Raw genomic sequence first — 23514 nt, forward strand, 5'->3', positions numbered from 1 at the left:
CAAAAACGATATTCAGCGGTATGGCCTGATGTTCGAATTCCATTTATGCCACATTTTATCTTTTTCGTCATTTTTCCATTCATCTTTTTGCATTTTTAGTCACAGAGTAGTCTCTTCAGTCATGTAAAATATTGTGAATATTCTAGCTCAGGGGGGATCGAGATGGTGCGGGGGCTAACGTACTGGCTTCCCACCCTGAGGGCGCGGGTTCAAATCCCGGCGGTGTTGAATATTTTTCAGAGGTATCTCGATCCCTACTTGAGGTGCTTTGTGGAGGGCACTTTGAGTGAGTACGCCGTCCGTCGGATGGGACGTTAAACTGCCGACCCCCGCCTTTCGTAAAGAGCAGGCTAATGCCGACGCCGGGTTTCTCTCCACCCTTCATCCTTTCCTGTCCATCCCCTATGGCGCAAATGACCTTAACTGTCGGTCGCCTCCCCTTAAAACCACTACTACTTCTAGCTCAGGACCGTGACTTCACTTTGTTGCACACGGTCCAGTTTTAATCTAAGTCATCCAGTATTTCAACCCAAAGACTTAGCTATTAACTCTCTCTAATTCGAGTTCTTTTCGACACCCCCTGATTGGTTTTCCATTTAACATCCGTCAACATTTGATCCTTGTAATAATGTCCTTTGACCTCACTCCTTGGTCCCTTCCATATTATTGACATGTCCCCTAGCAAATCCACTGCCTCAAGTTGTACCCTGTGTTCTCTTTTCCTCCTCCACTCATATAAATACTACTTCAACTCTTACACAAGCTTTTTCCATTTGATCTTCATCACCCTTGCCCAGCTAGAGGTTTCTAAGGCTTCTTTTCTTTTCAGATCTATTTTTTCCGATGTCCCACGTATCCGATCCATCGATTTCCATACACTCCACGCGTCTTAGCGCATCTCGTCCGCCCGCAGCTTCTTTCTTCTGCGCATTAGAATATTTAGGTTGATTTGCTTTAATTCTTTGTTTAATTATAGATCAGGTTTTATTTAAACATCGAATCTCCGAAGTGCTTATTTTCAATCAGTTCGACGATGCTCGCAGGTATTATGAATTGCCCGCAATCACTGTGTGATTATCCGCCAAACGGACGCTGTTGCTATTTCCTCTTGATTACCATGATTACATCATCATTTTGCATCTTTCTTTACTCCTCCCAGTTTTATGCGTAATAGTGCTGGTGACAGGTCGTATTCTTGTCTAACTACTTCACTTATTTTCCTCCTTTGGCTCCTTATGTTCACGAGCGAACATAGATCCATAATCGCGTCCACAGATATTCCAACATCGCATTCACGTGCCCGCGAACGTAATCCTTCAAGCAACCGCGTGGTTTTTACCTCCTGTGCTCGAGTGACCTCATAATGTTTTTTTAAAGATATCAAGGGCTTCCTCCGATTGGAAAGAAGTAGTTCGAGAAGATCTTCGATGTCATAAGTTAAGACAATATTTAGATCGCCGGGATGGTAACACCCCCCGTCACACGCCTTTGCGGCGGCTTGCGGGGTATTATGTCGATGTATATGGTACGCCTGCGTTTGTGACTTAAAGAAGAAGAAAGGAAAAGAGATTCTGTGCAAAAATCACGAGTGGACTTGGGTCATCTCAAGATACGCCGCATTCAACTCACGTCACGCATGTTAAAAGGAAGTTTAAAACGGACCAGCGCACGCTAATGTCCGCGAACGTCTCGCCACGCCCCCCCCCCCCTTCTTCCCCGACCCAAACGAGTTTTGCCACCTCTGTTTAACCTCCAAAGACAACCTCTTGCCTCTCCTGGGAAGTCTTTTTATTCCTTTGAAGACAGTGGCAACCATTGCGATAATCCCGAAGATTGCCTGCGATGGCAAGCGCATTGATTTATCTCGATCTAAGTAATAATTCGCGCGAAATTTACACATTTCGATAAGAAGTCAAGGAAATTCACTGCCTAGTATGATCATTAAAGGAATCCTTTTCTACTGTATTTATCGATAAAAACGACAGAACAGAACATCACACGGGAAAATTCATAATTTAAAGGAAATAAAACTGTACTTAGCACCAATCTTCAGTAATTGGAATTTATTTTGTATTCATTTACCTAACACACCCTGCCACATCCCCTCGAGAAGGATTGCAATATATATTGTAGAAGAACACAGTTACAAGTTCTGTTGCCGCAGAAAAGGTTCCTGTAACCCCCGCGAAATTTCCCATTGAAGGTATTACAGTTTGTGGGCTAAGTTTAACAAAAAGCCTATTTAGAGATCTCGGAAAGTATAGGAAAATGGTGTGACTGATTGCCGCGTAAATATTTGATTACCTTATTGCGATTGCAAACATATTACCACTAGCACGTTCATTACAATGAAAAACTATCGACTCCAATGTGTTCATAGCAGGCAGAAATGTTAAAAACCTGTGTATCGTACAAACATAGTTCACTCATTAAAGGAATAAATCAGGATTATACGATGCGTTTAAGATGGTGATCAGTTGATTTAAAAAGATAGCATTATGAGTAACTCTTAAACAACTCGTTTATTCATTTTTAAATTTACTTATTGACGTATTACGTTTATTTCATTTGAAAAAAACTACAAATGACAGACAGGAGGAGGAAACACGAAAAGACTTCAGCAGGGCTCTCCTATCCTAATTTTGAGAAACTTAACTTTGGTCAGCTGCTTCAATGATTCAATATTTTCTTTGAGAAATGGATAAATTCTCTCACATCAATTTTTGCGGGATTTTTTTGCCAAAATTACATGATGATAACCTCAGTGTTATTTCTGATTTAACTCTTTACATAAATAATTAAAGTGTATGCAACAATTAGCTTAAATGATCAAGTACATGCAATTAAGTCCTCTAAGTAACCTCAAAATTGAGAAAGTACCGTAAAAATATCGTTATGACAGGAACATAGCAATATTCCTTTTACCTAATCAAAAATTCTAAATTATAATAAAGTAGGAAGGACAATATATCAAAATTAGATCTGGGAATGGAGCGATGGGCATTAAAGATAGCTCTCATTCACGAGTTAGATCTTACCATTTGTATCGAAAAGTTTAGATAAAAAATAAGTAAAAACATTTTTGATGCTCGAGGAAGGGATTTTTTTCTTAATTGGTCCATTCCCCATCCCATATCCGTTTACATTTCCTCCTTCAAGCCAAGTGCTCGCGTCAGATTTCATCGCCTTTATGTAGTACCCGCTGGTGGCCATAATATTATATATAACTCCCCTCCGTATAACTTTGAATGGAAATTCGTAATATATTAAATGGGAGTGGGAATGTAATTGGTTCACTTTATCTCGACCAACTTTACGACGCTCAATTAAAACGTATCTCTCATCGCGGAATATGTCTGAGAGCGACTCCCGTGAATCACTCTTTTACTTACGCTATTCTCCTTTCAACTCGCTGCCCCAAATATATTCTCCTCATTACTTCCCTTCTACTGCGTAGTAAGTACTTTTAAATGGAAGACAATAACTGTTCCACCATCTAAGGTTTATCAAATTAATCCCCAATGCATTTATTGGAAACCTGGAAGGCTCGAATCAGAGTATTTTCGGAGCGTTCTTCTACGCAGTGTTGATTGTACGTTGTTTTTTGGAGAATCCGTTATCCGAGTCTTTCAAATTGTATAAGTAAACATATTTTGCTCTTTCGTCCAAAACTGAAGTGACCTTGGTCGAGCCCAGAGCCCTTCTCCGAGGCTTCGCTTGGTGGTTGGCCAATTGGGGGTGTGGAAGAAAGGGGCCCTCGCCGGTGAAGTTTGGTGATGTGACGCCCAAATGCGAAGGCGGCCCCGGGCCGTTCTCTCGAAAATTACTAGTCTCTTCGCACAAAACCCTGAGGGAACCAGCTCGCTCCGCCATCCATGCACTCCCAACCTCCAGAATCTTCCGAACCAGCAAAAGCTTTTCCTCTCTTGGAAATCTCATGGGAAATTTCCTTGTCCGCCTCTGCAATTTAGATAAACCCATTGGAAGGCACGCAGACGAATTTCATCGGCATTGTTTACTTTTTCGGGGGAATAAAAAAGATTAAGATTATGAAACGTCCTTCGTGGATATCAAGGTCGGCACTCAAGTACGGCACTCGTACTATTCCCTGGCTCCTCTCCCTTCCTTCCTTCTTTACCATAAACGCTTGGTTCCTTCTGCGGCTCTCAGTCGAGATTGGTGTGGGCGACGGCTATGTTAAGGTTTAGAGTTCAAGATAGCGCGAAGACCACGGTACTATTTTGGACATTGTTTTGCATTCCTGAGAAGCAGAATGTAAAGTTCTCTTGGTGTTTACGTTTCATTTTCTATTTAGAAACACTTCCCATTTCCTCAAGACTCCCTTGCTCTGTAGAAAATCGACGTCAATTCGCTGCAAACATATTTCTCAACTCCATTCAAATTCATACATGATCAAATAGATTTTTATTTAGCGAAAAGTTTTACTAAATGAAATTTTTGTTTCAAATAAGCATAAAAGAGATGTAATGAATACATCCGGAATAGCTGTATTTACTGTGAACAAACTTGAAACATATTCAATTACTTGAATCCATTACTGTGTGGATTGTTTTGCATTTTTTTGCATGCTTTAGCGTTGACAACTGAACCCGACTGACTGAGCCTCAGTCATTTATTTTTTGATTCTGGAGTAAACTCGGGTGACCAAACTTGACCGTTAATTTTGCGACTAATAATGCCTTATTGAAAGCATTTATGTTTTGTTGGCCTTTTTTTCATCGTATTATTCCTAAAAAGGACACAGAATCTCGGTAAATGGGGAATATTAATGCCAAAAAATTAGTTGTCACTGATAAAAAATTTACATGGTCTTAATTTGTAGACGAAAACGGCTGAGATCCGGTTCCGAAACTGATATCTCCGTTTTACAGTCGCTTCAGTTCGCAGCGACTTCTCTCTAGATATTTGCCCTCCATTCCGGCATTAGGATTTTCAATTTAAGGCGACGCCTGATTGTAAGGCGTAGAAGGGTAGTCAATCTATCGGTTGCTATTCACGAACTCCGCAATGATATCCACGATATAATTTCCAAATGAATGACTAGTTGGAGTATCATGAATTTCATAAAACGATGAATTTTTATTACAATATGATCGATTCTTCTGGATATTCTCAATCAATGCTAGATTTGCCCGAAAGCTATCGCCACGTTGATATATCACTTGAACCTCGATATGCACTTCATTTTGATGGTCCATACTGGGAGAAGTCGAATGTCACCCAGCCCATAGACATTCCAGACTTGATGCCAGCAACAATCTGAGAAGGAAGAAAGAACGCAAGGACGCCCGAGTGAAAGGCGGAAGGAGGGGGCGATATGGGTCCATCACCCAGCCTTGGGCCTTTCGCGGCGAAGTGATAAAACACGAGAGGAAGATCACGAGAGAACTTCCCGTGGCATGCTGTCTCCACCACTTCAACAGGCTTCATCGGCGCATTGAAGAAAATGGTAACCTGGTTGACGAAGTCACTAGACGAAGTCACGAGAGGCGACATCTGTGTGGAGGATTGAGTAATGTTTAGGAGTAAGTTATAGACGAATGCTATTGACTATCAACTGGTTAAGTGGGCGAATACAAGTTAAGGAAGCTTACTATCAAGGAGATTACGAGGTAAAACATGAAGGCAGACGTAAACAACAGCTCGCTTACTTGTGGCTGGTTGGGGCCTCCCCCCTGAGTGACAGCCATCTTCCCACCGAGCAACTCTTACTGCCTCCGCTATTAATGGAGATGGACTAGTGACCCACCTACGCAGTAGCTTACTGAGTGTCGGCCAAGTTAACATAAGATATCTGCTTATGAGTTCGTCTGCTTTCGGTAAATGGGCGACGCCAGAGAAATGGGATACCAATTGTCCTGAACGCAGGTCGATATCCCACATAAACAATGCAGAAAAGCTGGAGTAAATCTACTACCAACAAAGTTAGTAATAACATAAAAGGAAAATGAATGAAGAAGAAGGAATTTACTCTCTTCCTTTATTCTATCTCCAAAAGCTCATGTATTTCGGTCTGTTATGAATGTTGATTGGCTCTGGGTTTTTGATAATGGTAAGATTGGCAAGGGAAGGGCTGGAGGAAAAAAATAACAAAAGTGATCAAGTTCTCAAGAAAGAGGAAAGCTTAAAAGAATAGTGAGCATAAACTAAAGCAGATTAATTTCATCTACTTATAAAGTGTTTTGGATCAAGGTAAATGAAGTAGCAAGGAAATTAAATCTGCATCATACTAAGACTCTTTAACAAAAAGATGATCTGTGATGACGTGAACCTAACGAAAATTTGTGAAGAAAAGATGAGACAAATATTTTCGTGAGGCGTATTGCGTACGTATTGTACTATCCGGAAACTTGATTCTTGGGGCAAAAGAGGGTAAGCACATATTTGTGGAGGCTTTCCAGAAGTGGTTGTGGATGGGGATGGACTTAGTGGGGTAAATGATAACAAAAACAAACGAGGAAATAAGTTCTCTGCATGGTACGGGAGGAGAGAAGTCTGCTGGGAAAAGTTTCAAGAAAGCAGGAAAATTGGGTGTAGAGTATTTTGATTGGAGATGGAATGCTGAAGACTGTGATATACAGAGGGGGGGATGTTGGGAAATCAAGGCGAAGGTAGGGCATGAATCATCAAGTTGGATGAAATGACGTGAAGTAGAAAGTACGAGGTGTAGAAGAGCGATGTAATGCAATGTAGGGTATAGTATTTATTTACGTGTTAGGCTAAGCTTAGAAGGTGTCAGTGCTTAGTCCCTGGATCCAACAAATCCTACATTGACCAGTAGACTACTCTTAACATTGATGATACACGTGAGCTCTCTTTCTAAATTTATCAGCCAACATTTACACCTATTCAAATACAGCAACACTGATTCTGAATGTTTGCCACCGTTTAGCATATGATACACAAAAATAGTTTGAAAGGCTCTCGGAATCACCACTAGATGTCAGCGCTAGTGCAATTAGTTTCCCGCGTAGTAATAGGCAATCCTTTATGAGTAAACAGTTAACTCATCAGTGCTCTGAGAAGAGATCTGTGGTGCGGACGTCTCTCTGTTGTTGTTCCCGTGTAGTGATTTGTGAAGATGGAAAAAATTGAGATTCGAGCAGTGATTAAATACTTCGCAAAGAAAGAATGAAAACAAAGGAAATTCATACCGACTTTCAGAATACTCTACTCCTTCATATTCTACTGTTTCCACGTGGACAAATGATTTTAGGTTAGGTCGGGATAACTTAGAAGATGATCCGCGTAGTGGTCGACCATAATGTGCCATTACCCCAGAAATTATTGCAAAAGTGCATAAAATAGTCATGGAGGATCACCGATTGAAAATGCAAGAAATCGTTGAAACTGTAGGGATGTCATCTATCACATTTCAACAGTGGCGTTGGATATGAGAAAATTATCTACTAGAGGGATGCCGTGACTCTTGACGCAGGATCACAAACGCATCAGAATGGAAATTTCCGAACAATATTTTACCCGTTTTAAGAGCAACCAACAAGATTTTATGCGCCACTTTGTGGCCACAGATGACACTTGGGTTCACTAATATACCCCAGAGACAAAACAGTAGTTGAAAAATTGGAAAAATGTTCACCACCCCCAAAGAAAGCAAAGGCGGTTCGGTCGGCCGGAAAGTTGATGGGTTTTCAGGCATGCGAAAGGGATTCTGGCGATTTAATATCTTCCCACCAATGAAAAAATTACTGGAACACGCTACGCTAACCTCCTGGACCAAGTACAGCAAAAAATATACGAAAAAAGGCCAGGTTTGGCAAGGAAGAAAGTCATCTTTCAGGAGGACAGTGCACGCCCACACACGAATCGTACCATGGCGAAAAATACGTGAACTTAGATATGAATTGTTGCCACACCCGCCTTATTCGTATTATTTGGCTCCATCTCATCATCTTGCTCATAATTTTCTTCGGTGGACGGAGATTCTCTTCAAACAAAGAACTAAAAGCCAAAGTAGACAGTTATTTTGCAGGCCTGAAGGAATCTAATTTTCGAGATGGGATCAAGACATTGTAACATCGTTGAACCAAGTACATTAGTGCACAGGGAGACCACATTAAAATATAAAAAAACTTCACTGAGGTAAGTCGTTTACTTCTATTCCATTCGAGAACTCTTATATCAGAGCCTTTTGTAAGTGGGTGTGGAGAAGGGCAGAGGAAAGACTATTTAATTGGCGAGACAGATTAACGATGTAATGTTTTACATAAGGTCCTGAAAGAGCAGAATTTTCTTAAAGGAATGGTAAGGAGGCAGGAAAGGTGAATGGAGGAGGAGATATTGAAAGGTTGTGCGACACCTAAGACCTTGAGGGAAGTCAGATTGTTAGGTTAGCGGGAATACGAAGTGTGGTCTCAATTTCGAAGAGTAATCTTTTTAAAGGGCATGGAGGCAGACACATAATTGAGTTTCGTCAACTTTTGGGCGCAGATATCCGCCCGTATCTTAAAATAGCATGAATGAGACACAATTTTAAGATTTAGTGTAGTGTACTCCAGTTTAAACTCATTCATTGGCATTATGATTTCAATCCAAGGAATGATTTCTGTCAGCTCTACAAACTCCTCTTCCCTGCCAATCTATTCATTCCCTCATTGACATTAACATCACCCGCCACCTGCTTCTTCACCCTAGGCCTTCCTCTTTGATTCTCACCCTCCGTTTTCCCTTCAGTTACGTTCCGCAGAAAACTATCGTGGCTTTGGGCATGTCCAATCAACGTCCCTCTTCATCTGATTCAAGTTTCCTCCATAGACTTCTATCTTCTTTCACCTATCGAGGTACCACTTAATTTGTTCCTCTCACAATTGAAATGTTAATCCTTCATTCTAAATGTTATAACCCGTTCTTTTCTAGGCCTACTCATTCCTCTCTTTCAACGCATTCACTTTTCTCTCACATATATCTGTTTGGCGATTCGAATCTCGTACATTCTCTCCCAACTGATTTGCACAATTCTTCCATTCTATTGTCTATGTTTACAATTCACATTCTTTATGACTAGCACGGTCCTCGTCCCATCACTCCTGTTTTTACTTCAAACACTCCTCAAGTACCTCATGCAGGCCCACCTCATTCAGTCAACATTTATGCTTACCCTGATATGCCAAGACACAACTTAAATACAATAAGGTGCCGCGGAGCATGACCTCATGAACTGCAAAATCGCTGAGAAATGAAATTTCGCATTCATTATTGAGAACACTATGACCGACATTATTCGACTGTTTTGTCATTGCCGTATTCTCACTGTGCAATTGTTGACGGTGGATTGAGCATAAATTCTTCAAAATGGACACCAAAATGGCCAAATGTAAAAACTGGGAGGAAAAACCGGATTAATTTTGAAGCAATTTGCACTTAACTGACACAAGGTAAATTTCTGGAGACTTTAACGCCTGTAGCTTGTGCGATGCATCTAAGAAGTTTACTAAAGCTCATCACCGTCACGGACTTATCGACATGCGAGGATTGATATGTGAGTGCACTTCCAATATACGAGTATTATCATTCAAAGGATTCTCTCCTCACCAACTCATTGATGTGCTTCTTCAGTAGTTAGTCCGTCTCTCATTTTTATTTTCAGCTTTCATCTTGGTAGCATCATATATCCAATCGCTTTCAATTTTCTTTTTTCCGCTTATCTTATCGTCCACGTCTCACATCAGTAAAAAAGAAGACACATCCACATGTGTTATAATGAATCGCTTCCTTATGCATTTCCTACACTATTTGCCGATGTAAATGGCTACTTCTGACAGAACCCTCTTTTGAAATACTTCCTTTTTTTGAAAAAAGGAAGGTATGTTGTCGCACCATGTAGATGTAAATGACAAAGACCCGTCGTAAAAGACAATCCGTATCCTGCACCCTTATCAGACGCCAGTGCCATTAAGAAGCGAGCTCAATGTAGAATTCCTGTATTTTAATGCGTATTAGTGGATGACTCCGTTCAAGTTTCTACTGCGGATTCTACTACAGTTCTTTGAAGAACAATTTCGTAGAAAATGCGTCGCTGACTTTAGGTCAGTTACTCAAATCGATACTGCTCTGGTTGAACAATTCATTTGATTATTTTCATTGAGTAGGTTCATGCTTCGCTATGTGCGTTAGCCAGGATATCAACCATTCCTAAATGTTAAGAGTGCTGAGATGAGAATTATTCAAACTGATATTTTAAGAGAAAAACAGAAGAAGAGGGATTAAGATTAAAAACCAGTGACTGTGAACATTAGACCTAGAAAGTTGTGTCCACTACGCAGGGGGTTAAAGTCCCTTATTCGAGAAGTAGTTGGTACTTTGCATGAATGGATTTTCCGGAAAACCGATATATTTTGATGTTGGCAAATCTTAAATAGCGAGGAAATTAAAATAGGATGGGAATAGGTTATGTTGAAAAATAATTGGTTTAATTTTAGGGAATTATTGGGTATAAATATCGTCCTTATTTGTTAAAGAACTGATAAATATACTGTCACTTAATAGATAAATACAATGTTTAGCAGACAAGAGCTGGTGAGTGACAAATCACCGCTGAATGACAGCATGACAATGTCCTGGGAGACATTAAAGGTGCTTACAGGACCCTGAGGCAATCTCAATGAACGCAGAGAAATATCGATACCGTTTGGGATATCATAGGTGAAATTATAAATGAATGATGCAGAGGTAGTGATGGATTGATTGTAGAATCCTTATGAAGCAAAAGACATGCATGCCAGAACACTAGTAGATGAATACACTGTCAACCATAGAGTCCAAGGAGGACATATCTTTAGATGTGAATTTCACGCTCCAGTAAAGGAATTTACGTCAAAAAGGCACCAGGGGTGAACGACATCACCTCAACTAATAAAACATTCAGGTAATAAGATACTGGCAAAACCTAATTTGTGATATGTGTGTTAGGGGAGAAATATCAATGGAATTTAAGGAGATTGTTATCGCCCCTATGGCAAACAAGAAAAAGGCATACAATTGAGAAACTACAAAACAATCATCATGGTGACCTCTCCAACGTGAATATGGGAAGAATAATCGACCGACGAGTGGAGAAAGAAGCGGAAGAGTATTTAAGGGGACTTTTTTTCATTAAAAGACAGCAGGAACTAGAGAAGACATTCCCGCTCTGAGAATCATCTTAGAGAATGGTAGAAACAGAAATTTCAGCCGAAATATATTTCATGATCCTGAGGCATTCCTTATTTCAAAGCGTCTTCATCCCTGGCTCACCAAATATCTCCGATAGCTTACCAAATCGTGCCGACCTACCAATGCCCAAAATTGAAATCTCATACAAGGGAATAGAACGTTTGCTGAAAGTTATATAGCCTAATAAATCTTCCAGGCTCGATCAAATACCCGCTCGTATATTCAAGGAACTAGGTTCGGAAGTTGCACCGTATCCAGAAATCATATTGAAGAAGGGAATCATCGGAAACACCCAAATGGGATGTATAGATTCGATTAAATACTTAAATGTTACCGTCACTCACGGTCTCTCCATGTTGAAATATATACGGGGAATATGTGTACAATGTAACAAGAAATAGGATTTATCAGAAGAGTATCGGGGAAATGCGATGAAAATGTTTAAAAAAATACTTTCTTTTGCTGGTTATGCCTCCTTTAGATACACTGCTAGTATACAGGGTTCGTCCGGAAAATAAGTGTACTGAGCTCAGGAAAAAAAATTTATTACACTTTTACATATCTTAAGATAATATTCCTCAAAATAGGACCCTTGTGAGTCGATACACTTGTTCCAGCGGCGTTCCCATTCCTGGAACGCTCCCGCGAAGGCATCATCGGGAACCTCTCGAAGACACGTCGTCACGGCCTCTTTGACGTCGTCCAAAGTCCCGTATCGCGTTCCTTTCAAACTCCTCTTTATCTTCGATAACAGAAAGAAGTCCGGTGGTGCCAAGTCCGGGCTGTAGGGCGGGTGCGGCAGCGTTGCCACGCCGTGCTTGGCCAAGAAGTCCGACACGACAAGCGCGGTGTGAGACGGCGCATTGTCGTGATGCAGCCGCCAGATGTTTTTGATCGCTGGCCGGACGCGGGCGACTCGTTTTCGAAGCCTGTCGAGCACTTGGACGTAAAATGCTATCATCCGAACACTAAGACGACGATCAGAGTTCAGTACATCGCGAACTTTTCGCACATTTTCGTCGGTGAGTGTCGTTGATGGGCGTCCAGGCCGTGGTTCGTCGTCGACCTCTTCTCTGCCCTCCACGAACATCTTGTGCCACCGGAAGATCATGTTTCTGGACATGGCTGACTCCCCGTAAGCCTGGTTAATCATACCGACACTTTCGGTAGACGATTTCCCAAGCTTTACCGCAAATTTGATGGAATAACGCTGCTCCAAAAACTTCGGCATCGCGTTCCGTGACGTGGGTCGAGCGTGGAGGTTCGCGTTAACAGAGCTCCTCACTACACCACAGCTCAGAGCCGACTGCCTTTTTCAGCGTCGCTTGCCAACATACCCCCTCCAATCGCAGCCCGTCAGAGCGGTGCTGGGCGCGCCTGGTGCGGCGAGAAAAAATCAGTACACTTATTTTCCGGACGAACCCTGTATATATGGGATCCTTCCGAAGCTGGATTGATAACCGAATTGTAGCGCTTGCAGTGTAGAGGAGCTAGATTTGTGAAACGTTGTTATGATAAACTGAGTAGCGTTACTCCCACCGTAATACGGTATGTGAGAAGTAAATTTAGGAAGAATAAGTGTAGAACAGATATACGTGTATTTAGGATGCTATGTTTTCCTCGAAGGCAACGGGAAACCACCTCAATTATCATTCCCAAGAAAAATATGATGGACTATAGAGATATTTTGAGTCCTGGCAACCACGGGGCTCGGCCCAATCGGCCGTGTGTCGTACCCGGCAGCGGGGGAGGCAAGGCTTCCGCGGTCGTCATCCCACGAAACCCTTGCAAGGGAAAACCAGCAGCAGCAGGACAGAAGACGCAGGAGAAGAAGACCACATTAGTTAGAATAGGAACGTGGAATGTTAGGACAATGATGAGGACAGGGAAATTGGAGAATGTTAAGCGAGAGATGGAAAGGGGAAATATAGATATTTTAGGTCTATGCGAGGTGAGATGGAAAGATAGCGGGGATTACTGGAGTGATAAGTATAGAATAATTTACAGCGGTGGGGACGAGAGTCAACGAGGGGTTGCCATAGTATTAAATGAAGAGGTAGGAAGAAGCGTAGTCAACATAGAGCAGGTAACGGATAGAATACTACTAGTGGAGATAAAAGCAGAACCGACGAACTTAGTTATTATTCAGGTATACATGCCACCGGGCAACCATAAGGAAGAAGAGGTCGATAGGATATACGATCAGTTAGAGGACATGATTGCGTGTGTTCCTGCAGGGAAACCTTTGATAGTGATGGGGGATTGGAATGCGACGGTAGGCGAAGGAAGAGATGGTGATGAGGTGGGGGACTACGGTTTAGGCACGAGGAATGACCGCGGGGAGAAAGCAGTTGAGTTCTGCAGGAGACAGGGGTTAGTCATCACCAACACTTGGTTTAGACACCACAAAAGACGCAGGTATACATGGAAAATGCCAGGTGACTCAGGAAGATATCAGCTAGATTATATCCTGGTTAGACACAGGTTTAGGAACAGTGTGATGAATTCCCACAGCTTCCCGGGAGCGGATGCGGACTCAGACCACAATTTAGTTGTTATGAAATGTAGCGTACGTTTCAAAAAGATAAGGCAGGGGCGGCGAGTTAGAAAATGGAATGTAGAAGCATTAAATGGGTTGAAAAGGAAGGAATACAAACAGGTGGTAGAGAAAATCATGGAGGATGGTAAAGGGCTTAGTACTATCGAAGAAAAATGGGAAATGATCAAGAAAGGGTTGTCTAAAGCCGCAAAAGACACTATTGGAACCGTTAACGCTAAAAGGACTAGGAAACCATGGATCACGGATGAGATGATTACAAAGATGGATGAGCGGCGAAAATGGAAGAATATAAATACAGAATTAGGCAAAATGAAGTACAAAGAATTGAACAATAAATTGAGGAGGGCAACAAATAAAGCAAAAGAAGCATGGTGGAAGACGCAGTGCGAGGATATGGAAAGTCTGCAGAGGAAGGGTGAAACCGGTGCGCTGTACAGCAAAGTTAAATCGTTATCGGGAAGTAAGAAAGGGAGAGCTATGCTAACAGTTAGAGATAAGGCGGGTAAGGTAATAGTTGACGCAGGAAAGATCCAAGAGAGATGGAAGGAGTATATAGAAGAACTGTATAGTAATGAACTCAGACCAACAAAGTTAGACATTGAAAAAGAAAATGACGTAGAGGAAGACAGCTTAGGTCCAGGCATACTAGACAATGAGATAGAAAGGGCATTAAGGGAGATGAAACTAAATAAGGCCGTGGGGGTAGATAACATTCCCTTGGAACTTTTAAAATGCTTAGGAAAATGTGGGAGGAAGAGGCTATATGGGCTGATCCGTAGTATTTATGAGGAGGGAATCTGGCCGGAAGACTTTGTGAGATCAGTTTTAGTTCCTATTGCGAAAAAGGTAAAGGCCACGTCATGTGAGGACTATAGGACAATTAGTTTGATATCCCACGCAGCTAAAGTTGTTCTCAGGATCATAAACAAAAGGATAGAGAGTAGGGCAAATGATTACTTAGGGGATGATCAGTTTGGGTTTAGGAAGGGGAGAGGTACGCGTGATGCCATTGCAGTAATGAGATTATTAATCGAGAGGAATACAGAACACAACCAGGAGGTATTTGCCTGTTTCGTAGATTTCGAAAAAGCGTTTGACAGAGTGAATTGGGAAAAACTAATGAGTATTCTGCAGAAAATAGGAATAGATTGGAGGGAAAGGAGGCTAATCCGCAACCTGTTCATGTCTCAGACTGCTCAGGTGCGGGTGGGAAACGGGGAGTCAGGATGGGCAGTGTTAGGAAGGGGTGTAAGGCAGGGTTGCCCATTATCACCGTTGCTGTTCAACCTGTATGCAGAGGACATGATCAAAGAGGCATGGGAAGAACTGGAGGTAGGAATGAAGGTGGGCGGGGAATTCGTAAAATCAGTTAGGTTTGCTGATGACCAAGCTTTAGTTTGTCAGTCAGCCAAGGGGCTGCAAGCATTGCTGAGTGAATTGGAAAGTCAGTGCGACAGGTATGGGATGAGAATCAATATTAATAAAACAAAGGTTATGCGATTTTCTAGAAAGAAAAAGGCCAAGCTTAACATTAAAATAGGTGGGCAAAAAATAGAGCAGGTAGAACAGTTTACGTATCTCGGTAGTGTTTTGGACCAACACGGTCAAAGTAGTAGGGACGTAAGGAGAAGAATTGCGCTAGGCAAAAAGGCTTTCACAAGGAGGAGGGAGTTGATGACGGGGACTTTGAGTAAGGATGTTAAGAAAAGACTCGTAAAAACTTTGATATGGAGCGTAGCTATGTACGGTGCGGAAACGTGGTCATTGAAGCAGGAGGATAGACGTAGATTGGAGGCTTTTGAAATGTGGGTGTGGAGAAGAATGGAGAAGGTGAAATGGACAGAGAAGAAAACAAATGAGGAAGCACTTGGTATGGTGGGCGAAGAGAGGGGTTTGTTGGGAGCAATCCTATGGAGGCAGGAAAAGTGGATGAAGGGGGTGTTGACCGGCAGTGGGATGTTGAAGACTGTGATAGAGGGTAGAATGTTGGGCAAAAGAGGAAAGGGAAGGAACAGGATAGGGATGTTGGACGGGATGAAGGGAGGAAGAAAGTACGCAGAGATGAAGAGGGACCTGAAATAGAGTAGGATGATGGATTTTGTGTTTTGTTAGGAGTAGTAATATATTTGTTTGGTAGTTGTGTCCATCCAAAAACCTACCTTAACCGGTAGATTACCTTAAAAAAAATGTTTTCCTCGAACGATAAGGGATCTGAATAACATTATCCGATCGCGCTATGGGTAAAAATATTCGGGTCAAAATTAATCTGAAACGTATTCACCCCCTGCCACACACCCTAACGGTGGCTTGTAGGGTACTAATACATGACTATAACATCAAAGCTAATTCAATCCCTCCCTCCGTGAGCACCGTACGTGAATGTCTACCCCTTAATATCTACGAAATGTAGTAAATATTATCACTTTTTCAATCCGGCTCCTGGAGCAACACACCGTCAAAATTATTGGGAATATTTATTATAAACGGTATTCTTTACTTTTGAATGAAGTTGTGAATGATTTCACCATTATAATCTAAACATGATAATTTAGCGATTTCTGGTGATGCAGTAAAATTTGAAGCATTATTTTCGCTGAAATCAGTTACGTCAAACGTAATCGAACTCTATCTAGTCTCATTTGGTTACCACTTTAACGATAGAATTTTGATTTTTTACATAATTACGTAAAAGCAACGCAAGTACGTTTCTAACATAATATTTTGGTAGCGCTTTATTTTTCACTTCAGAGTTCCCAAGAAAGCCAACTGGGAACTAAAGTTACGAGCCGTATCTTCAGGTTTGAAGATGTTAACGCTGTAACAAAACCTAGGTCGTAATAAAAAAAATTCTATGCAGAAAAGCAATGTGTCTTCTTTCATTATGAAGTATTTCTAGCATTTTACGCCTGTAACTGTCATTTACGAACGGTATTAATCTTAGATACCGTGTGAAGGACTCTGTTTCACCTAAACATATAACCCTAACCCCCTCATCTCTTACCGTTTCCTCCTGGTGCTGCACCCCCTGCCACACAACTTTTTGGTAGCTGGCAGGGTATTGATGTAGATGTAGATGAAACATAAGACGCGCTGAAATGATGTATCGTACCTGAATACAAACAAGGAAAGTTTCCGAAGAAATGATAGAAACATGACGTACCACCTGACCAATGAAATAAAAAAGAAATATTGAGGTATGTCAAGGGTGAATTAAGCGAAGCATTCGATGTCTGACTGTTCGAAGATTTGCAGAGGAGAGAGGCATAAAATCAACTCCAGGGGCTGAACAACGCTACAAACCTTTGTGGAAACAGTTTGGCCAGAGTAGAACACAGACTGGGGAAATCCTAAAATGGCAAAGTAAGTAGACGAAATGGACAAGTGAAAAGAGAGACAAGGAGTGGATGAACCCAATATTTCTTTATTATTTATTTTACGGGGCGAGATTTAGACTTTTTTGTCCCTTCTTTCACCTAACCCATAAGCATAACATTGAAGACAATTACAGACACCCATACCTTCGGGGAAGGAAAACCCATCTAGGCAGGAGTCCCGCGACCTCTGGGTTGCCGGACAAGAAGGTTAACCCGTCGCCGTCAGGGCCGGCAAAGAGAGAGAGATAGAATGGAACGTTGATAAGGCCGTGAAAGAAAGGGGAATTTTTGGTAAGAAGACTTGAGAGAGAACGAGCTCTTAAGACGGCATGGAAGAAGGAAGACATTAGGAAGATATGAGGAAAGGAATAACCCATGTTAAAGCAAGAAAAAACTCTCACGATACTTAGAAGTAAAGTCGTTAGCAGTCATCCTACTGATACTATTACCTACTGATACTACTCCTACTACCTATTGATGATGGTAGGTTCAGGATGAACACAAGCTCACTATAATAATAATAATTAGTCAAAAAAATTTCATTCACGCATCGCAACTAAATCGTCTTAATTATTTAATACGATTTAGATTTCGATAAAAACTTGTTTTTCTCGTGTCAAATCTAATACCGTTAATAATCGATTATCCGAGGGAATCATATAGATTGAGTGTACCATAGATATAATCGAAAACTCAGGTAGTTACGGAGGGATTAGTGGTTTGCGCGAACGTTAAATACGGCAAAAATAATATTTCCTCGGGCGTTATTCCGTATGAGCATTGATTACGCCTAATGTCACATCTGAAGTCACAGAAGTCAGCAAGAAGTGTGAAGGTAATAATGCCTTATACATGACATGTCAAGTCGACGGAAAGGAGACAAAAGGAAAACATTTTATTTCAGTCAATACCATTTGTTTGAAATTAGTTCCAAGCAATTAGAAACCACAGGTACTAATTTTTAATGTTTGCTGAATAGCTAAGACATTTCTCTCCATATTAATGGGTTCATTTTGATTAGCCGCATACCTCCTATATATTTCATCAAATAGTAATAAGTAATTTCCCTCCATTTGCCAGATGGAGGGAAACGGTACCACGGTACGAGAGATACGGTACTACGGAGAGGTATGGTACTACGATAGGAGAGCTCATGTAAATACAATTAGACGTCGAGTTTAGAACAGATTTAAGATGTCATTTTTCCCAGGGATGATAAGATATCAGAATCATATTGACCCACCGCACAAAGGGGAAAAGGGGAAAAGTTTTCTAGGTCAAAAGTATTGTGGTGTGCAATCACCCCCTACCAAACACCCTAGTGGTGGCTTGTAGGGTACCTTGTAATGTAATCATATACATTTGGCGCGTTTATGAGTTGAAAATAGTGGATCATTAAAATCTAAGGTATGTGTGTACGAGAGTATTGCCCACGAAATTTGAAAACTTACTTTTTGAATAGACCTCATATTTCAGCAATGCCATTATGCCACTCCCTCACCATTCCGGCACTCGGATAACATCCAGAAAAGGCATCGACGACTTCTACGGAATAGATGCTGATGCCTATTCACGTAGCCAATACCACAAAGGCTTTCTTAAACAAATAACAACAGGCGCCATCGCTATGGTATTTCCCCCCGTGTGTCTTTCCACAATACGAAGTAAGTTTCTATTAAGACAAATAGCTTTAAAAAGTGGAAATTTTTTAAATGAAATGTTTCTCTTTTAGTTAATCTGTCTCAGTAAATTATAAGTCTTCTGACTAGTTAGAGTGCTCACTTCACAAGTTTCCCATATTGGAAACCCGTGAGTGGAACCGACTCGGTGATTCTATGACAATAAAAGGAACTCTCATGCGCTTTTGACATGCACATAAGTATTTTAGTGCATTACAGAGTACCCTAAAACCCACCGATAGGGTGTATGACAGTGGATGACTACACACTAGCTGTCAGCCTAGCTTGACCCAAAATACTTTTCCCTCCAGGCGCGGCCGAACATATAGTATTAGGATTTCCGAAAGTCAGTCATCGGAAAACGACAATGGCGACTAACTACGCGAGGGATATTACCAAGTAGTTTATTTTTCACATACCCATGAGGAAAATAAACTCTTTGTTGGAATACTTCTGTCATTCTTTCGTTCTAACTTGTTACTTTCCACATATAAGGTCCAATAAGATCTTTTTCAAGATTTTTTTTTCTAAAATAATCATAATAAATGATTTAAATAATTTTTTCTAAAATAATAATAATAAAGAAATGTCGTTATTGCCCGTTTAAAAGCATTCGAAACATTGGAATAAAATCGCGAATCATTACGAAGTGGTATATTTTCATTAATTCTCAAATTTCAGTGAGTCGATTCGCCCACATAGTCCACCTTCATGAGGGTAAATTCGTAGTTACACAAAAACAAGCATTCAATAATGTCCAACTGAGGTAAATAGTCCCTATTTGAAGGAAATATGAGTGTTTGCGAAACGGTCAGGGAGCGTGGAACAGGAGGTGATAGTTACATTACATGGTACCCTACAAACCACCGACAGGGTGTGTAGCAGATGGTGATTACACATCACACTAATTTTGACCCAAAATTACTTTTCCCCTCATAGCGCGGTCGGACAATGTTATTCCGATCCCTTATCTTTCAAGGGAAAAATTACATCTTAAATCTATGTGTTCAACAGTTAACCTCCCTAATTTAATTGACTTTATATCTCCAATATGTAAATAAAATTAGAGAGATTGAGCATAGAAGAAATGGATTTAAGGTGTCATTTTTCCCACGAACGATAAGGAACTAGGATAACATTAGCCGACCGTTCTAACCGGGGAAAAGTATTTCGGGTCAAAAGTTGTCTGGTGTGAAATCACCCCTTGCCATTAATACTGGCGGGGGCTTTCAGGGTACTATGTAAATAAAAAAATTAAAATGTCCCTGTCATCAATACCCTACTCCTTATGAAAGCTTTATTGCCCAACGGAATTATTTTACGTCCCTACAAGAGGTTTTAATCACTTTAAACACTTTGGTTCAAATTACTGCCGAGATAGATAAACCCTTCCACCTATTCTAGTTTATAAACTCCTAAAGTAATATTTAACCTAGCTTTTAATTTTCTCAAAAACCACGTCACCTTTGTTTTATTTACAATTTATCCTCTTCCTTTACTAATCACTCTGACTTTCCAATGCATTAGTAATACTTGTATCGCTTTGGATGACCGACAAATTTAATTATCCGCAGACCTGATTTTATGAACTGTCGATAGAGACTTTCATTCCTATCGCAAGTTCTCCCAAATGATCATGATTTCCTCCACATTTACGTTAAACAGCACCGCCCTGCTTTACGCCTCTTCCTAACACTGCCCATCCGGACTCTCCGTTCCCTACTCGCACCAGAACAGTCTGAGAAATATACAGGTTGCGGATTAGCTTCCTGGCCCTGCAATCTATCCCTATTTTGTGTAATATGTTCATTAATTCTACCAAGTTCACTCTATCCAATGCTTTCTTGAAATCTACGAAAGAGATGGATGCATCCTGATTGTATGCTACGTTTTTTCGATTAGTGATCTCATCACTGCAATGGTATCAGGCGTGCCTCTTCCATTCCTAAACCCAAACTGATCATCCCCTAAGTAATCATTTGCCCTGCTATCCATCCTTCATTGATGATCCTGAGACCAAATTTAGCGTAATGGGAAATCAAACTTATGCTCTGTATTCCTCTTATACGATTCTCTTTCCATTTTTTGGCATTGGAATTAACAATGATTGGTTTAATGTTCGGCCAGATTCCTTCCTCATAGATGCTACGAATCAGTCTATTAAGACTCTTCCTCCCACATTTTCCAAATTTTTTAGTGGCTCGGCAGGAGTGTTGTTTACACCCATGGCCTTTCATAGTCCTTAATGCCCTTTCTATCTCATCATCGAGTATGATTATAGGCTAAGCTATCTTCATTTACGTCATATTGTCTTTCTGTGTCTAACCTTGCTGGCCTAAGTTCTTTACCATTCAGTTCTTCGACATATTCCTTCTATTTCTATAGGATCCTTTCTGGTTTAATAAATTATTTCCCTACTTATCCTTGATATTTTACAAGGATACTCCCATCTTACTTCCTGACAGTACTTTCACCTTACTGTATGGCGCACCAATTTCACCCTTCCTTTGTGAAATCTCCATTCCTCGCACTGCATCTTCAACCACGCTTCAGTTTATTATTTAACTCCTTATACATGAACTTACTTCTACCTAACCACATGTTGATATTCTACCATTTTCCCAACCACTTTCTTCATTGGAAGAAGGGAGGAGACGTTTGCATGCGCATATAAATGTATATACTTGCATATCCAACGAATGGTATCAGTATAGCGTCGGCAATATTTGTACAATGAAATATTCTCACATCCAACGCCTATTATATTTCTTTTAGAGGATGAAGCAGGGTTGCGTGGCGAGCCAAGGAGGGCAATAGCTATTGCAGTACCAAGCCAGTAACGTCAGCTTTACCCTCTCTTGTCGAGGGTAGTCGAATAGAGGAGGTTGTTGCCACTCGTTAAGTATAGTGTCCACGTTCGCATATACATCTGCACGCAAGTAAATACGCAGACTCTCCGTGAAGAATGCGATTGCTCTGGCTTATCTACGGACGGCGTGCTATAGATATAGGCGTGTTATACTAGATATGTTATAGATATGCTCGCATTAGACTACACATACGGGAAACCCTAAGAAAAAAATCGGTCTCACATCTCTTGAGTAAAGTTTTGCTATTTTTAGTAGAAATGATTTTTTTTAACAAAGTTACTATATTTACAGCATTATTATTTTATCCTGAAAAAATGGACTACACGTAGCTCAATTGGAATCTTTTATAAAAAAAAGTCGGCAATTGGAAACAGGGGTGCTTCCTCTCTCGGGACACCTGCCAGGAGTGGCTTATCAGGATCCCTGGGGTAGTGAGGCCACCAGATAACATCACAAGAATGAGCTGGTTTAACTTTCAATTGGAGGTCTCATTAGACGGACCTCAGGTATACGCAATGGATATATAACATGAGTTATTTTGCCCCAGTTATGCGGCATTTGGAATACAAGGTAAGCATTTGGAAATAATTGGAGAAAACTTTAATTAACGGATTGGAAAAATTTTAAAGAAAATCCGCCAATTTTTTTCAAAATCCTTAATAGTAAGGTCTGAGTGTGACGCGTACTTTGGGGTCATTGGAACTGAAGATCCAAGAGTCAGGAAGAGATCAGACAAGACTTTTAGAGAGTTACAGAACACACGGGTTAAATTAGTGACAATGGCGAGGCACTGAGGTCCCACATTTGGTCGACAGATTGGACCAGCTTCGATGAAACAAAAGATCTTTTCATGTGCTTGTTCTTCCCTGCCACAATAGGAATCACAATGTCAGCAAAATCGAACGCAACCACGCCTCTCCTCTGAATTCAAATAGCAAAAACATTCAAAACATGAACAAACTCGAACACGCCCATTATTTCATTCCTCTGGTGGACATGCTGTGTACGCGCGAATATATTATAATAATTTCGCACATTTGTGCGAGAAAGGCTTGCTAACCAATCCTCATAAGCCCTTGCGTCGGCTTGCGGGGTTTTTTATTAAGAGACCCAATTGGGGTGAGATTTAGACTCCATAATCCTTTCTTCTACATAACCCTGATACATAACAACAAAGACTATCACGAATATCCATACCCAGGGTGGGGAAAACCAACCTAGACGGGGCTCGAACCCATAACCTCTGGCTTAGCAGGCGAGGGCGTTACCCTGCCGCCACCTGGGTACATGCAGCGATGTCCGGAAAAATTAGGAAAAAGAATTGTTCTGACATGTATTCAAGTGGGTTTCAAGGTGGCAAAATGGAAAATTTCTCGGTAAACTCTAAAATTCCCAAATCCATTTAACTACGAAAGAACTTTCAAGTGAACTCACCCGGTCGAATGTCTTCACTACCGGAATTATGTCACTCTTCTCCTTGGATGCGTTTCCGGGACGAAGACGTCTGCATGTCCAACCCGTATCTCAGCGGCCAGTTCCTTCCTCTCAGGCGTCTGACCGACTCAACCACACTCACCTCTAAGGTGGACTGCTTGCTCTAGCGATCGGATCTCTCTTGCTTCCTCGCCCCCCCCCCTCCTCTCTCTCCCTCCGCACGCCCCACCCCCTCAAGCTCCTCTTCCTCCTCAACCCCTCACGCCGCCTCGGCAACCGGCCTCCACACGCCGTCGCACCCCTTCCGCCCCGACCCCCTCTGACCCCCGCCCCCCCGCCGTGGCCAACTTCCCCTCGTCCCGGCCCTCGGCGCAAGATCATCCGCTACCTAGGTTGGGGGGATG

At 41.4% G+C, this 23514-nt stretch overlaps 1 protein-coding gene across 1 annotated transcript in view; it reads right to left on the reverse strand.

Annotated features, from left to right (window-relative positions):
- Positions 1-23246, reverse strand: part of LOC139699862 (mite allergen Der f 3-like) — a 47243-nt gene extending 23997 nt beyond the window's left edge. Inside the window, exon 1 of the mRNA XM_071598287.1 lies at positions 23111-23246. The gene's annotated coding sequence lies outside the window, so the exon portion shown is untranslated. The remainder of the gene's footprint in view (positions 1-23110) is intronic.
- Positions 23247-23514: the final 268 nt, after the last annotated feature.

Source organism: Hetaerina americana, unplaced genomic scaffold (assembly GCF_022747635.1).
Source record: "Hetaerina americana unplaced genomic scaffold, ioHetAmer1.1.p SCAF_95, whole genome shotgun sequence".
Classification (NCBI taxonomy): domain Eukaryota; kingdom Metazoa; phylum Arthropoda; class Insecta; order Odonata; family Calopterygidae; genus Hetaerina; species Hetaerina americana.